At 37.4% G+C, this 15,966-nt stretch overlaps 1 long non-coding RNA gene and 1 pseudogene across 1 annotated transcript; both read right to left on the bottom strand.

Moving 5' to 3' along the window:
* LOC130467311 (AP2-like ethylene-responsive transcription factor At1g16060) overlaps nt 1–15,966 on the bottom strand; it is a 71,609-nt pseudogene that overhangs the window by 27,747 nt on the left and 27,896 nt on the right.
* LOC130467802 (uncharacterized) lies at nt 8,830–14,249 on the bottom strand. Its single transcript, XR_008927680.1, has 4 exons — nt 14,162–14,249; nt 9,259–9,328; nt 9,059–9,157; nt 8,830–8,957 (listed from the first exon to the last, which is right to left on the bottom strand). It is a non-coding gene; the product is annotated as an uncharacterized lncRNA (long non-coding RNA).

Raw genomic sequence — 15,966 nt, 5'->3', positions numbered from 1 at the left:
AAATTTTGTGCAAAATAAAATTCATACAGAGTATATGTAAATGGTGAATCACATGCACTTGATGATAAGGCGAGTTTGAATTTTAGCTTGGGTATAGTTGATGATAAAGTTAAACGTAGATGATTTACTAATGTTGACTAACAAATAGAGATTTTTGGTGGATGGGTATAAGGATCATGTACTCAACTTGGTGATTAGACGAGTTTGAATTGATTAGGATTTGAGAACACTCACCCAATCCTAATTATGTATATAACTTTTAATTTTTTTCAATATTATAGCTAACACAATAAGTTTTAATACTTCGTAATAAACTTACGTCATTTGAAATTTAGTTGAAAGGAAAAGTGGAATATTTGTCGAATATAGTGCACCGCCCCAAGTGGGCTTGATGGAGGAAATTTACTGGATAATAGGGTTAAAAATATATTCGTTGCGGGTGAACGAACAATGATGGATTTTAGATTGGACCTCCCGAGTCGTTAATCCTCCATTTGATTCATTATGAATATATATAATTAACTTATATGTTATAATGGTTTGTTTATAAACTCAGTAACTCTAATAATAGAGTTTTAAAATTCAAAACTCTCGTACCAAAAAACATCCAGTCGTGTGGATTTGAGGTGGGTGTGGATACACGGGAGGGGAATGATGAAGAGGGGATAAATTTTATTTTATATATCTCGAGACGGGGATTGTGAGGGGTGAGTATAGTTCATGTCGTGGATGAAGGGGATGAAGATGAGAATTGTAGGGGGTTGCGGGTGTGCAAGTCTTGCCCCGCCACAAATTCATCTCTAACCGAATAAAATAAATGGTTTAGGAAGGTGTTAAGTGGTCGGGTAATTAGGTTGATGGGGTGATTGTGCGAGTATTAAGTGAATATTACTATCGAAGAGAAGGGCAGATGAGATCTCTATTGATTGACATAATTGGTGAATGAGAATGAAAATAATTTATCTATGTACCCTTATTTGTTTAATTTTTTTTAAGTAAGACGCTGAATGTGCAATAACAAATTTATCCATCATTAATTATTTTTTATTTGGAGAATATATATTAACTCTATTTTGATTGTAATTGTCTATCAAATTTCATAAAAAATTATATTTAAATTATAAATTGTGCATCTCACGAGTACTATACTAGTTACTTTATACTAAAACAGACACCAGAAATGACACATGTCACTTCCTAGTGTAATTTTTCCCATCAAAAACCTATTTCCTAAAATATATCTATTTTATTTTTATTATTTTTATTGTCTTCATTTTTTGTAAACAATTTATGTATGGAAAAAATTATTGGATTAATATGACAATAATACATGATACATAATAATAATAATAATTTGTTAACAATTATTTTGGATATATCGGTTAGTCAAATATAGGTAGACCGATAATGGAAAATATATTTTCTTTTAATATTTTGATCAAATTAGAATATTAAGGATATAAATATACGTAGGACGAAAGTTTCATAATAACTGTTTGGGCCCACATACATGGCCAGCCCAATCCGATGTAAAAGACTAAAATGCCCTTGAGGTCTCCTTATTTAAGGACAGCTGTTCATTAGAAATAGACGTAATTACATAATTACCCCCGTGTAATCATATAAATACTCTGTTGTAATCATGAAAAAAGGCTATCTGATCATTACCTAAAAAAGCAAATCAGTTACTCTCTCTCTAGCTCTTCTCACTTAACAATCACTTATCTAATTTTAAGTATCATACGAAGGTTCCTCGGACATATTCAGGGACTGTCTAAAAACGATAACACGGGTGGTTGGTTGTAAGGAGATCACGGTCAAATACGTCATCGGTTAAGCTAATTCCCAATATATTATAGTTACAGTTTCTCTGGCAGAAACAGTTTGGCGCCGTCTGTGGGGAACGCTTAACAAAAAGCCATGGTGAACACCAGACGTGCTCGACGACCGTCACATATTCGACACCCCTCACCTACCCAGTCACCCTCTCAAGGAAGGTCCTCGGCCTCCAGACATGTCGACGATCAGCTGCGTCGAGGTCTAGTGCTGTCTTCTCGACACGATCACATGCTCGAGTCGATCCATGCCAGCGACCCGCAACCTCATGGAGAAGTCGAGGGACCTTTGCCCGTCACACAGGAAGACTTAAGGAGACTGGCTGAACAGTTCAACGACACTTTGTAGCAAAGCCTCAAGGTCGCCGTGTTGAACCTCCGGGATGGTAATGAAGGCCCATCTCGACCCAGAGGGTAACCAAGGTCATCGGAGGAGTTCCTAGCCCAACGGGAGACAAGATCACGCCTCCAGCCCCCCAGAAGCACACTCTCTACGAGAGGTCCTCCTCGGTCTGAAAGAGACCATGAACTACCACTGAATCCTCCTCGACACACAGGGAGACACCAGACATCGAGAAGCCTACCCCCGCCACCCCAGAGGCATGGCCGAAGCGATGCTCGAAATGTGATTGTCCGACGAAGACTCAGGAGAAGTGAGCTCGACGCTCGCGAAATCATCAACTCTCGAAGAAACGAGGGAAGACAGTGATACGGTCATGGATGAAGTTGATGGTCAAGGTGACGGTCTTATGCTAACAATTGGAACCAAAGCTGATTTAGGTTCAATGGCTCGTTTTGTGTGCATGGTGACTTGGATTGAATGAGTTCGTTTAATGGTCCGTTTAATCAAGGTGGTACGTTGCACTTAATCATGATGGTCTGTTTAATCCAGGTGGTTTGTTGGTTAAAATCTGATTGTTATTTTCTTTTGTTTACTTCAGTTTAATAAGGGGACAATTGTTTTAATCCCATTTAAATTCATTCATTTTAATAGCTTTAAAGGTTGCTGATGGTAAGGAGGGTTTTAAGCCCTTTGTAACTGCAAATTAGTGACTGCATTAGGGAGGCTCTCATTGCTTTGTAACCACCGAATTTAAAGGCCCTTAAATGGCTTTTAAATGGCTGTTTAAAGCTTTGTAACTATCGTTCTTTGGCTGCTGTTTTAGGCTATTTATAGCCAGCTTGCTGAATGGAATAAACAACCAATTTGAAGAATAAACACTTGTTTTCAGTTTACTTTGAATTATTGATTATAATTCTGCCTTTTCTTTGTTTTTGGACGTGTTTCCTACTCAAAGGGCCGATTGTGAGTCAATAGGTCTTGTCTTGCAATCACGATCAATGAGCTAAAGGTCTATCTTGTTAATCAACTATCCTTAATTATACAACGAGTTTTTAAACTCGTATCATTAGTGGTATCAGAGCAAGGTTCGTGATTCTTACGAGCAAAAAAAAAAGAAAAAAAGGATTTTGACGATCCAGACTTTCTACAACATCTCCAAGAAGCCTTGAAGAACATTCGAGATGGGGGATTTCGAAGGCATCCTAGACGTGATCCACTACGGGTTGTGGATGAATTCAAAGTCACGGAACTTCCTGAATTTGCTGGTGGAACAGATCCGGAAGCTTATTTGGAGTGGGAGCGCAAGATAGAGCGAATGTCGATTTCAAGGACATTGATGATGAGAAGCGTTGCAAATATGCCATATTGAAGCTAGGACGAGGAGCTTCATTGTGGTTGGAGGGGCTAAAATCCAAGAGAATTCGTGATGGGAAGGAGAAAATCACCTCTTGGGAGTCTTTGGAACGTAAGCTACGTAAAAGGTATGTGCCAACAACTCATAGAATAATGACTTATCGTAAAATTGCTTAATTGAGGGAAGGAAAAATGAGTGTGGCTGAATATATAGATGAGTTTGAAAAGTTGTCCTTAATGGGGGAAATTGAGGAGATTGAGGAACATTGTCCAGATTTTTAAGGGGTTTAAACTACAATATTTCCAATACCGTAGACCTTTATCCATATTCTGATTTTGATACTCTTTGTGGACTTTGTTTAAAATTGGAAAACCAAGGGAAGGAAAAATATGGGGGAGGGTCAAGTATGGATGGTAAGGCCAAGTATTGGGCTAAATCCGAAACTGTCTTGAAACCAAGCACATCACCTAGTACCGTAGGTTCAAGTAATTCTACGGCTGCCCCAAAATTAACTAACCCAACCAAAGAAACAAGTCTGTCCAAGGTGCGTTGTTTTAAGTGTCAAGGGTTTGGGCATTATCAAAATGCGTGTCCAAATAAACGGGTAGTGACCTTGAGAGAAGCTGTTGAGTGCCGTGAGGAGTTGTTTAAAGAGGAGAAGAGGTTGGGGGACGTGTTTGTATTTGATGAGAGTGATCATGAAGTGGAGGAAGAGGGATATGAGGCTCCAATTTATGACACAAATCTGGTTCTTAGAGCGCTACAAACTCAGATTTCACCTACTGATTTGGACCAACGAGATCAGTTATTTCATACTAATTGTCTAGTGAAGGATAAGTGGTGTAGTGTGATTGTTGATGGGGGGAGTTGTACCAATGTTGCTTCTAGTGAAATGGTGTCAAAATTAGGCTTAATCACTACTGCCCATCCTAGGTCATACGCACTCCATTGTCTAGATGATGGTAATAGTGTGAGTGTCGAAGCAGTAAGGGTTGGTTTGACTACGGGTTCGTATGTGGATGAGATTCTTTGTGATGTTATTCTTATGGATGCTTGTCATATTTTGTTGGGTCGTCCTTGGCAGTTTGATAGGGACGTGGTTCATAAAGGAAGAAGCAACGAGTATGAATTGAGATACAAAGGCAAGAAAATTGTGCTAAAGCCTATGTCATCTCAAGCGGTTCGATCCATGAGTGTGAAGCAAAAAAGAAGCCGAATCTCACCATGTTGGTTAGTGAACGAGAAATTGAGCAAGCTCTAGATCATGGAGAGTTGGTATATTTTCTCGTGGCTAAGGAGAGTCCAATCGAAGGCCAAAATTGGAAAGAAGGCAGTCCCATTGCCGAGTTGCTGTTGGAGTTCAAAGATGTATTTCCCGATGAATTACCACCAGGTTTGCCTCCTATTCGTGGTATTGAACATCAAATTGATCTTATTCCAGGAACTTCTTTGTCTAATAAGACTGCCTATCGTTGCAATCCGGAGGAAACAAAGGAGTTGCAAAAGAAAATTGATGAACTTGTGAATCGAGGCTATGTGAGAGAAAGTTTGAGTCCATGTGCTGTTCCGGTGTTGCTTGTGCCTAAGAAAGATGGGACATGGCGAATGTGTGTTGATAGTAGGGCTGTGAATAACATTACCATCAAGTATCGTTTTCTAATTCCAAGACTTGATGATATGTTAGATGAACTCCATGGTTCGAAGTTGTTCTCAAAAATTGATTTACGGAGTGGTTATCATCAGATTCGGATGCGTGAAGGAGATGAGTGGAAAACGGCTTTCAAGACAAAGCATGGTTTGTATGAATGGACCGTCATGCCATTTGGTCTCACTAATGCTCCTAGTACGTTTATAAGGCTAATGAACGAAGTGCTTAAATCATTTTTGGGCAGATTCGTTGTGGTATATCTTGATGACATCTTGGTGTATAGTAAGAACGAAGAGGAGCATCTGATTCATTTGAGGGATGTTTTTGAAACCCTTAGAGCTCAAAAACTCTATGGGAAGCTAGAGAAGTGTTCATTCCTTGTTGACAATGTGGTATTCTTGGGCTATGTGGTTTCGAAGGATGGAGTGTCTGTGGATCAGTCCAAGATCGAGGCTATCAAATCATGGCCTAGTCCTAAAACTATAAGTGAGGTGCGTTCATTTCATGGTCTTGCTTCATTTTATAGACGTTTTATTCGTGATTTTAGTACCATTACTAGTCCTATTAGTAGTTGCTTGAAGAAAGGTGCTTTTGTATGGGGAGAGGAGGCTCAAAAGGCGTTTGATGTGATTAAAGAGCGTTTGTGTGCTGCTCCTATTTTGGCGCTGCCAGATTTTTCTCAACCTTTCGAGGTCGAGTGTGATGCTAATGGTGTGGGAATTGGTGCTGTTTTGATCCAAGGTAAGCGTCCCATAGCTTATTTTTCGGAAAAGTTAGGGGTGCTTGTTTGAATTATCGCACTTATGATAAAGAGTTCTATGATATTGTTAGAGCCTTGGATCATTGGAGTCATTATTTGCGTTCTAGCCACTTTGTTTTGCATTCTGATCATGAATCTTTGAAGTATATTAATGGGCAACAAAAATTGAGTCCAAGGCATGCTAAATAGGTTGAGTTCTTGCAATCCTTTCATTTTTCTTCGAAGTACAAAGATGGTAAAAGCAATGTGGTAGCTGATGCACTATCACGAAGGTATACTTTGCTTGTTACACTTGATGTTCGTCTATTGGGGTTTGAGACCTTGAAAGACTATTATCGTGATGATGGTGACTTTGGAGTCGCATTTGAGAAATGTGAAGTTGGTGCCTATCGAGAATATATGTTGCAAGATGGGTTTCTTTTCAAAGGCAATCGTCTTTGTATTCCTAAACACTCAATTCGTGAGCTACTAGTTCGTGAGGCTCATGGTGGAGGATTGGCTGGTCACTTTGGCATAGCCAAGACCTTGGAAATTTTGAGAGAGCATTTCTTTTAGACTAAAATGTTACGCGATGTAACAAACATTGTGAATAAATGGGTGACTTGTCATATGGCCAAGAGTTCTTTCAAGCCCGGTTTATACTCACCTTTGCCGGTTCCAGTTCGTCATTGGGAAGACATTTCTATGGATTTTATAGTGGCTTTGCCTCGTACTCAAAGAGGTAAGGATGCTATTATGGTCGTGGTTGATAGATTTTCAAAGATGGATCACTTCGTTGCTTGTCACAAAACGGATGATGCTTGTAATGTGGCTGATTTGTATTATAAAGAGATTGTTCGTTTGCATGGAATTCCCAAAACTATTGTTTCTGATCGTGACTCCAAGTTCTTGAGTTACTTTTGGAACACATTGTGGAGAAAGGTGGGAACCAAGTTTTTGTTTAGCACTTCACATCACCCTCAAACTGTTGGGCAAACGGAGGTTACAAATCGAACCTTGGAAACGTTGTTGCGAGGGTTGGTAAGTAAAACGCAAAAGGATTGGGATGTCAAGCTTTCTCACGCTCAGTTTGCTTATAATCGTTCTCCTACTTATGCTACTGGTCATTCTCCATTTGAAGTGGTATATGGGATTAATCCTTACTTGCCATTGGATCTGATTCCATTGCCAAAAGATGTGTTGGTTCACAAAGATGCCGATGCCAAGTTGAAGTCTATGATGAAACTGCACCAACATGTTCGTGACCCTATTGAAGCTATCAATGCCTCTTATAAACAGAAATCAAATAAGAATCGCAAGGCTCGGGTGTTTGACGAAGGTGATTTGGTTTGGGTTCATTTGAGGAACGAGCGTCTTCCAAGCAAACGCAAAAACAAGCTTATGCCTAGGGCAGAAGGTCCTTACAAGGTGGTTACACGTGTGAATGATAATGCTTACAAGATCGAGCTTTCGGGAGATTATGGTGTCCATGCTACTTTCAATGTAGGTGATCTCTCACCCTATCTTGATGATGATGGCCTTGCTGAATTGAGGTCAATTCCTTTTAAAGGGGGAGGGGATGATACGGTCATGGATGAAGTTGATGGTCAAGGTGACGGTCTTATGCTAACATGGATTGAATGTGTTCGTTTGATTTAGGTTCAATGGCTCATTTTGTGTGCATGGTGACTTGGATTGAATGAGTTCGTTTGATGGTCCGTTTAATCAAGGTGGTACGTTGCACTTAATCAAGATGGTCCGTTTAATCCAGGTGGTTCGTTGGTTAAAGTCTGATTGTTATTTTCTTTTGTTTAATTCAGGGGAAAATTGTTTTAATCCCATTTAAATTCAGTCATTTCAATAGCTTTAAAGGTTGTTGATTGTAAGGAGGGTTTTAAGCCCTTTGTAACTGCAAATTAGTGACTGCATTAGGGAGGCTCTCATTGCTTTGTAACCACCGAATTTAAAGGCCCTTAAATGGCTTTTAAATGGCTGTTTAAAGCTTTGTAACTGCCGTTCTTTGGCTGCTGTTTTAGGCTATTTATAGCCAGCTTGCTGAATGGAATAAACAACCAATTTGAAGAATAAACACTTGTTTTCAGTTTACTTTGAATTATTGATTATAATTCTGCCTTTTCTTTGTTTTTGGACGTGTTTCCTACTCAAAGAGCCGATTGTGAGTCAATAGGTCTTGTCTTGCAATCACGATCAACGAGCTAAAGGTCTAGCTTGTTAATCAACTATCCTTAATTACACAACGAGTTTTTAAACTCGTATCAGACAGGGAGATGCCGGGAGGGTCTCTTCTCACTCTCAACCACTAGTGGAAAAAGGGTCATTTGCATCGCACTTTTAAGCACATTTGCATCGCACATTGTGCGTGGCAAAAGATCTCGATGCAAATGACTAAAAGTCATTTGCATCGCACAAAAGTGCGATGCAAATGACCCTTATTTGCGTCGCACATTAAGCAAATGTGCGTGGCAAATGACTTTTCAGGCACCATGTTGAAAAGTCATTTGCCACGCACATTAGCTTAAAGTGCGTGGCAAATGACTTTCAGGCGCCCAAAAAAAAGTCATTTGCCACGCACAATAGCTTAATGTGCGACGCAAATGACAATTTGAGCGCCAAAAAATTAAGTCATTTGCCTCGCACATTAAGCTAACGTGCGTGGCAAATGACTTATTTTTTGTTTTTTTTTAAAATTGGTTTTTTAATATTTTATTGGAAATTCCGACATGATCGTCTTTGAAAGTAGACGCTTCCCAATACCGGGAATACATATATAAATGATACCTGTCACAATAGTTTACAACGTAATTAACGTTCTCAATAAAAGGCAATTAAATTCGTCATAGATCAACCAACATGTTACAAAACAAACATAAAATTACTACAACAAAGGTATCTAGCCAGAGATCGAGTTCATATTACAAATTAAGCTAAAAGTCGACATTGTTCATGAAGTAATCTGCCCAAAAACCTTTCACCTCATTAATCTCCTCCGGTGAATAAGGCAATGTTCTTGAAAAATCCTAAAATAGTGTAAATAATTCAATTTATCAACGATCGATCAATATAATAGTTTTGTGTACTTCAATTTATTATATAAAGTACGTAGTTTATGAGAACATACCTTAGTAAGATCTTGACTATTACCATGATTCATTATTATGTCGTACATAAAACGCATGACGTGGTAGCCACATTCTAGTGATCCCGGTTGTTGAGCACACTACATGCATTAAAATAAATAACACAAGTAAAATTTCTATCACATTGTATGTTATAATTTTGAAAAACTTGATTCTTAGATAAATAATAAACTAATTATACCTGTGCTGGAATCCATGTTAATTTAGTTCCCTTAGATTGTCCACTTAATCTCTTGTAACTCCGAAAAGCACTACACATTCGATAAAATATGCAATTATATATACTTTGTTTACGTACACATGTAAATGCAAAGAATATTTTACATGTAAGTGCAATTATAAATCACTACTTTACTTGTTTCCTTGGGTCATATTTAGGCAAAAATGAAGTTTTCGAACCCAACTTTGAACGATAGAACCTAAGGAATGTTTTCAAACTTATTACACGTTTAATATGCATATTTACAACTTTCTAAGGCTCTTTACAATCTATTATTTCACATTTAAGGCTAATTGGGTCGTTTTAGGACATTTTTAGGCAAATATGACGTTTTCGAACCCAACTTTGAACTAAAGAACCTAAGGAATGTTTTCAAACTTATTACACCTTTAATATGCATATTTACAACTTTCTAAGGCTCTTTACAATCTATTATTTCACATTTAAGGCTAATTGGGTCGTTCTAGGTCATTTTTAGGCAAAAATGAAGTTTTCGAACCCAACTTTGAACTAAAGAACCTAAGGAATGTTTTCAAACTTATTACACGTTTAATATGCATATTTACAACTTTCTAAGGCTCTTTACAATCTATTATTTCACATTTAAGGCTAATTGGGTCGTTCTAGGACATTTTTAGGCAAATATGACGTTTTCGAACCCAACTTTGAACTAAAGAACCTAAGGAATATTTTCAAACTTATTACACCTTTAATATGCATATTTACAACTTTCTAAGGCTCTTTACAATCTATTATTTCACATTTAAGGCTAATTTGGTCGTTCTAAGTCATTTTTAGGCAAAAATGAAGTTTTCGAACCCAACTTTGAACTAAAGAACCTAAGGAATGTTTTCAAACTTATTACACGTTTAATATGCATATTTACAACTTTCTAAGGCTCTGTACAATCCATTATTTCACATTTAAGGGTAATTGGGTCGTTCTAGGACATTTTTAGGCAAATATGACGTTTTTGAACCCAACTTTAAACTAAAGAACCTAAGGAATTTTTTCAAACTTATTACACCTTTAATATGCATATTTACAACTTTCTAAGGCTCTTTACAATCTATTATTTGACATTTAAGGCTAATTTGGTCGTTCTAAGTCATTTTTAGGCAAAAATGAAGTTTTCGAACCCAACTTTGAACTAAAGAACCTAAGGAATGATTTCAAACTTATTACACGTTTAATATGCATATTTACAACTTTCTAAGGCTCTTTACAATCTATTATTTCACATTTAAGGCTAATTGGGTCGTTCTAGGACATTTTTAGGCAAATATGACGTTTTCGAACCCAACTTTGAACTAAAGAACCTAAGGAATGTTTTCAAACTTATTACACCTTTAATATGCATATTTACAACTTTCTAAGGCTCTTTACAATCTATTATTTCACATTTAAGGCTAATTTGGTCGTTCTAAGTCATTTTTAGGCAAAAATGAAGTTTTCGAACCCAACTTTGAACTAAAGAACCTAAGAAATGTTTTCAAACTTATTACACGTTTAATATGCATATTTACAACTTTCTAAGGCTCTGTACAATCTATTATTTTACATTTAAGGGTAATTGGGTCGTTCTAGGACATTTTTAGGCAAATATGACGTTTTTGAACCCAACTTTAAACTAAAGAACCTAAGGAATGTTTTCAAACTTATTACACCTTTAATATGCATATTTACAAATTTCTAAGGCTCTTTACAATCTATTATTTCACATTTAAGGCTAATTTGATCGTTCTTAGTCATTTTTAGGCAAAAATGAAATTTTCAACCCAACTTTGAACTAAAGAACCTAAGGAATGTTTTCAAACTTATTACACGTTTAATATGCATATTTACAACTTTCTAAGGGTCTTTACAATCAATTATTTCACATTTAATGCTAATTGGGTCGTTCTAGGACATTTTTAGGCAAATATGACGTTTTTGAACCCAACTTTTAACTAAAGAACCTAAGGAATGTTTTCAAACTTATTACACCTTTAATATGCATATTTACAACTTTCTAAGGCTCTTTACAATCTATTATTTCACATTTAAGGCTAATTGGGTCGTTCTAGGACATTTTTAGGCAAATATGACGTTTTCGAACCCAACTTTGAACTAAAGAACCTAAGGAATGTTTTCAAACTTATTACACCTTTAATATGCATATTTACAACTTTCTAAGGCTCTTTACAATCTATTATTTCACATTTAAGGCTAATTTGGTCGTTCTAAGTCATTTTTAGGCAAAAATGAAGTTTTCGAACCCAACTTTGAACTAAAGAACCTAAGGAATGTTTTCAAACTTATTACACGTTTAATATGCATATTTACAACTTTCTAAGGCTCTGTACAATCTATTATTTCACATTTAAGGGTAATTGGGTCGTTCTAGGACATTTTTAGGCAAATATGACGTTTTTGAACCCAACTTTAAACTAAAGAACCTAAGGAATTTTTTCAAACTTATTACACCTTTAATATGCATATTTACAACTTTCTAAGGCTCTTTACAATCTATTATTTCACATTTAAGGGTAATTGGGTCGTTCTAGGACATTTTTAGGCAAATATGACGTTTTCGAACCCAACTTTGAACTAAAGAACCTAAGGAATGTTTTCAAACTTATTACACCTTTAATATGCATATTTACAACTTTCTAAGGCTCTTTACAATCTATTATTTCACATTTAAGGCTAATTTGATCGTTCTAAGTCATTTTTAGGCAAAAATGAAGTTTTCAACCCAACTTTGAACTAAAGAACCTAGGGAATGTTTTCAAACTTATTACACGTTTAATATGCATATTTACAACTTTCTAAGGGTCTTTACAATCTATTATTTCACATTTAAGGCTAATTGGGTCGTTCTAGGACATTTTTAGGCAAATATGACGTTTTTGAACCCAACTTTGAACTAAAGAACCTAAGGAATGTTTTCAAACTTATTACACGTTTCATATGCATATTTACAACTTTCTAAGGCTCTTTACAATCTATTATTTCACATTTAAGGCTAATTGGGTCGTTCTAGGACATTTTTAGGCAAATATGACGTTTTCGAACCCAACTTTGAACGATAGAACCTAAGGAATGTTTTCAAACTTATTACACGTTTAATATGCATATTTACAACTTTATAAGGCTCTTTACAATCTATTATTTCACATTTAAGGCTAATTGGGTCGTTCTAGGACATTTTTAGGCAAATATGACGTTTTCGAACCCAACTTTGAACTAAAGAACCTAAGGAATGTTTTCAAACTTATTACACCTTTAATATGCATATTTACAACCTTCTAAGGCTCTTTACAATCTATTATTTCACATTTAAGGCTAATTTGGTCGTTCTAAGTCATTTTTAGGCAAAAATGAAGTTTTCGAACCCAACTTTGAACTAAAGAACCTAAGGAATGTTTTCAAACTTATTACACGTTACATATGCATATTTACAACTTTCTAAGGCTCTTTACAATCTAATATTTCACATTTAAGGCTAATTGGGTCGTTCTAGGACATTTTTAGGCAAATATGACGTTTTCGAACCCAACTTTGAACGATAGAACCTAAGGAATGTTTTCAAACTTATTACACCTTTAATATGCATATTTATAACTTTCTAAGGCTCTTTACAATCTATTATTTCACATTTAAGGCTAATTTGATCGTTCTAAGTCATTTTTAGGCAAAAATGAAGTTTTCGAACCCAACTTTGAACTTGTTTCGGTGTACCGTAAGGGAAATGGGGTGCGAAAATCTGCACGAAACTGATCAGAACTGTGCACTGATCTGCACAGAACTGATCTGAGCTGTGCAGATGAGTGCACAGAACTGATCAGAACTGACCAGTTCTGTGCAATGATCTGCACAAAACTGATCTGAGCTGTGCAGATCAGTGCACAGAACTGGTCAATTCTGATCAGTTCTGTGCACTCATTTGCACAGCTCAGATCAGTTCTGTGCAGATCAGTGCACAGTTCTGATCAGTTCTGATCAGTTTTGTGCACTGATCTGTACAGCTCATATCAGAACTGTTACATCACTAAATCTCTTTCCTAGAAGCTTCTTTGCATCTGTAATTTTGTTGATATGAACAAACACAAAGAATAAGATAACACAAAGAAACATAGGCTTATTCCACAATATGATCATCAAGATCAGATCCTTATTGCACATGGGGTTCAAAAGAAAACAGGGAAGGGGGGAAGAAAAAGCATGAGAATGGGTATGTTTCTCCTAATTAAAAAGTATTTCCATTTCTCTTCCTCATATCCTATTTACAATCAAAAGTGTAGAGTAAGAACCTAATCAGAGTTTGAATAAGTTATCAAATGAAGAAGGAAGAATAGCTTTCTTCTCTGTTTGGAAACCATGACATTCAGATTAAATGTCAGTGAGCACGGCTGATTATTTAGGAAGGTGGATACACTGATACTAGCTAAAAGGAGAACTGGTACTTTGTGAGATAAAAATATATACAAGTTCATTAGGCCGATTACTAGCTAAAAAGTAAAAAACTGTAGACAACATTCATGTATTAGTAATTTGTACAAGTTCACGAGACATGTTACAATCAAATGAAAAACGTAGTAGACAATATTCGTGTATTCGTAATGTGAGGCAACTAATATCATGATTCTTTTAACAACAACATCAATTCATCTTATGTTTGTCCACCACATTCACTCTAATGTATGTTGTAAGGCAAGAGGCTAGTAGTGTGAGTGAATGAGAAGGTATTTCTACCAAACAGTGCAAAACTATAAGATCATGATTCACGACATTGTGGCAGAAGACTATAAAACCAACATAATTGGGAAACCAATAGCATCTCAAATGAAGCTGAAGTCGGAGAAGAGTAAGAAAAACAAACCAAAGATGGTGTTTGCAGGGTTTCTATCACTTTGATTCTTGGCAGCATCACCAACAAAGCACTGATTTCCAGTAAAAGCAACATAAGATGGTGTTTTCCTAAAATGCACCCAATTAAAATATAATTCAACTAAAATTCAACAAAACCTACAACTAAAATTCAACAAAACCTGAATCCTAAAATGTACCCAATTAAAATTCAACAAATAATATCAACCATTAAAATTCAATTATAATGCATAATTAAAATTCAATTATAATGTCCACAATTAAAATTAAAATACACAATTAAAATTCAATAAATATCATAACTATTCAATACCTAAGAGGGGAGAGACGACAATGAACGACGGCGGCTGAGTGGGTGGCGGCGTGGGCGGCGGCGTGGGCGGCGGCTCTAAAAACGGAGCAGTGAGGGGAAGCAGTGAAGCGCGCAGCAGTGAGGGGAAGCAGTGAATTGTTCGCGCGCAGTACTTGAATCAGCCAAGGAACGCCGGCGCTGCAACGATGGAAGGTGGCGAAGCAACGACGGCAGTGCCGCCGGTGAGAACAAATTAAAGCAGCTAGTGTTGGTGTTGGTGGTGGTTTCGTTAGGGAGCTAGGGCACAGTGTTAATTTGTCGAGCAATAACCTAAGTCAGAATGAATTAATATTCGTTTTGCGAATGAATTAATATTCGTTTTGCAACCAGTGCATCGCAGATTTATAATTCTGCGTGGCAAATGACTCTAGGATGCTCCTAGAGTCATTTGCCACGCAGAATTATAAATCTGCGATGCACTTAATTGAGTAATTTGCGTCGCAGATTTATGATTCTGCGTGGCAAATGACTCTAGGGTGCTCCTAGAGTCATTTGCCACGCAGAATTATAAATTTGCGACGCAAATGACTAAATTTTATGCTAAAATTTGTTATTTGCTTCGCATGTTCAGAATGGCGTGGCAAATGCGGGGATGTAAATAAGCCTTTTTCCAGTAGTGAACATGAGAGTTCGAGAAGGTCCCTTGATCATCCTCGACGCTCCCCCACCCCAGTGGAACCTCCAAGATCTCGACATGGATCCTCTCGAGAACGGGGTCAAGAAGAACACTCAATCACATCTTGAAGAAGGGCGGATAGAAACACCCAGACAGAGAGAGAACCTCCTCGGACTAGGAGACGGGAACCAACCCCCCCTCGTGATGAGGTGCAGCTCGGAAACCTCAGCTTCCTAAGTCCTTTTAGCAGGCAGATCATTGAAGCACCAACCCCGAACAAAGTCAAGGTGCCCTCTATCGACCCATATGACGGGACCTCTGTCCCGAATGACCACATGGACGCCTACAAGGCTCGAATGACTGTCCAGACAGGAGATGAGGCGGCATGGTGTAGGTTCTTCCCTGCCACTCTCAAAGGGATGGCTCTCTCATTGTTCTCTGGGCTATCGGTCGGTGTCATCACAAGATTCTCAATGTTCGAAGCTCTATTCAAATCACAATTCAATGTCGGACAGGTTTACAAGAAGACCAGTATGCATCTCATGTCCGTCTAACAACAACACAATGAGAGCCTCAAGGAATACATCAAGAGATTCAATGACGAGTCCTTGAACATACCAAACTTGCAAGATTTCGTTGCCTTCACCGCACTCATGACCGGGCTAAAGGCAAGAAGCCGATTTCGTTGGGTCTTGGCCGACGAGCAAATATCTACCCTACCCCAAGCCATGGTCCGGGCACAGAGATACATTCAATCCACGGAGATCTGCAATCCCTCGGTCGAGACTGACCTTAAGAGGTAAAAGGAGGTCGTTGGATGAGAAAAAGA

This window comes from Spinacia oleracea, chromosome 2 (genome assembly GCF_020520425.1).
Source record: "Spinacia oleracea cultivar Varoflay chromosome 2, BTI_SOV_V1, whole genome shotgun sequence".
Classification (NCBI taxonomy): Eukaryota; Viridiplantae; Streptophyta; class Magnoliopsida; order Caryophyllales; family Amaranthaceae; genus Spinacia; species Spinacia oleracea.
The sequence above is the reverse complement of the archived record's forward strand: the minus strand, read 5'-3'. Positions and strand labels throughout refer to the sequence as shown.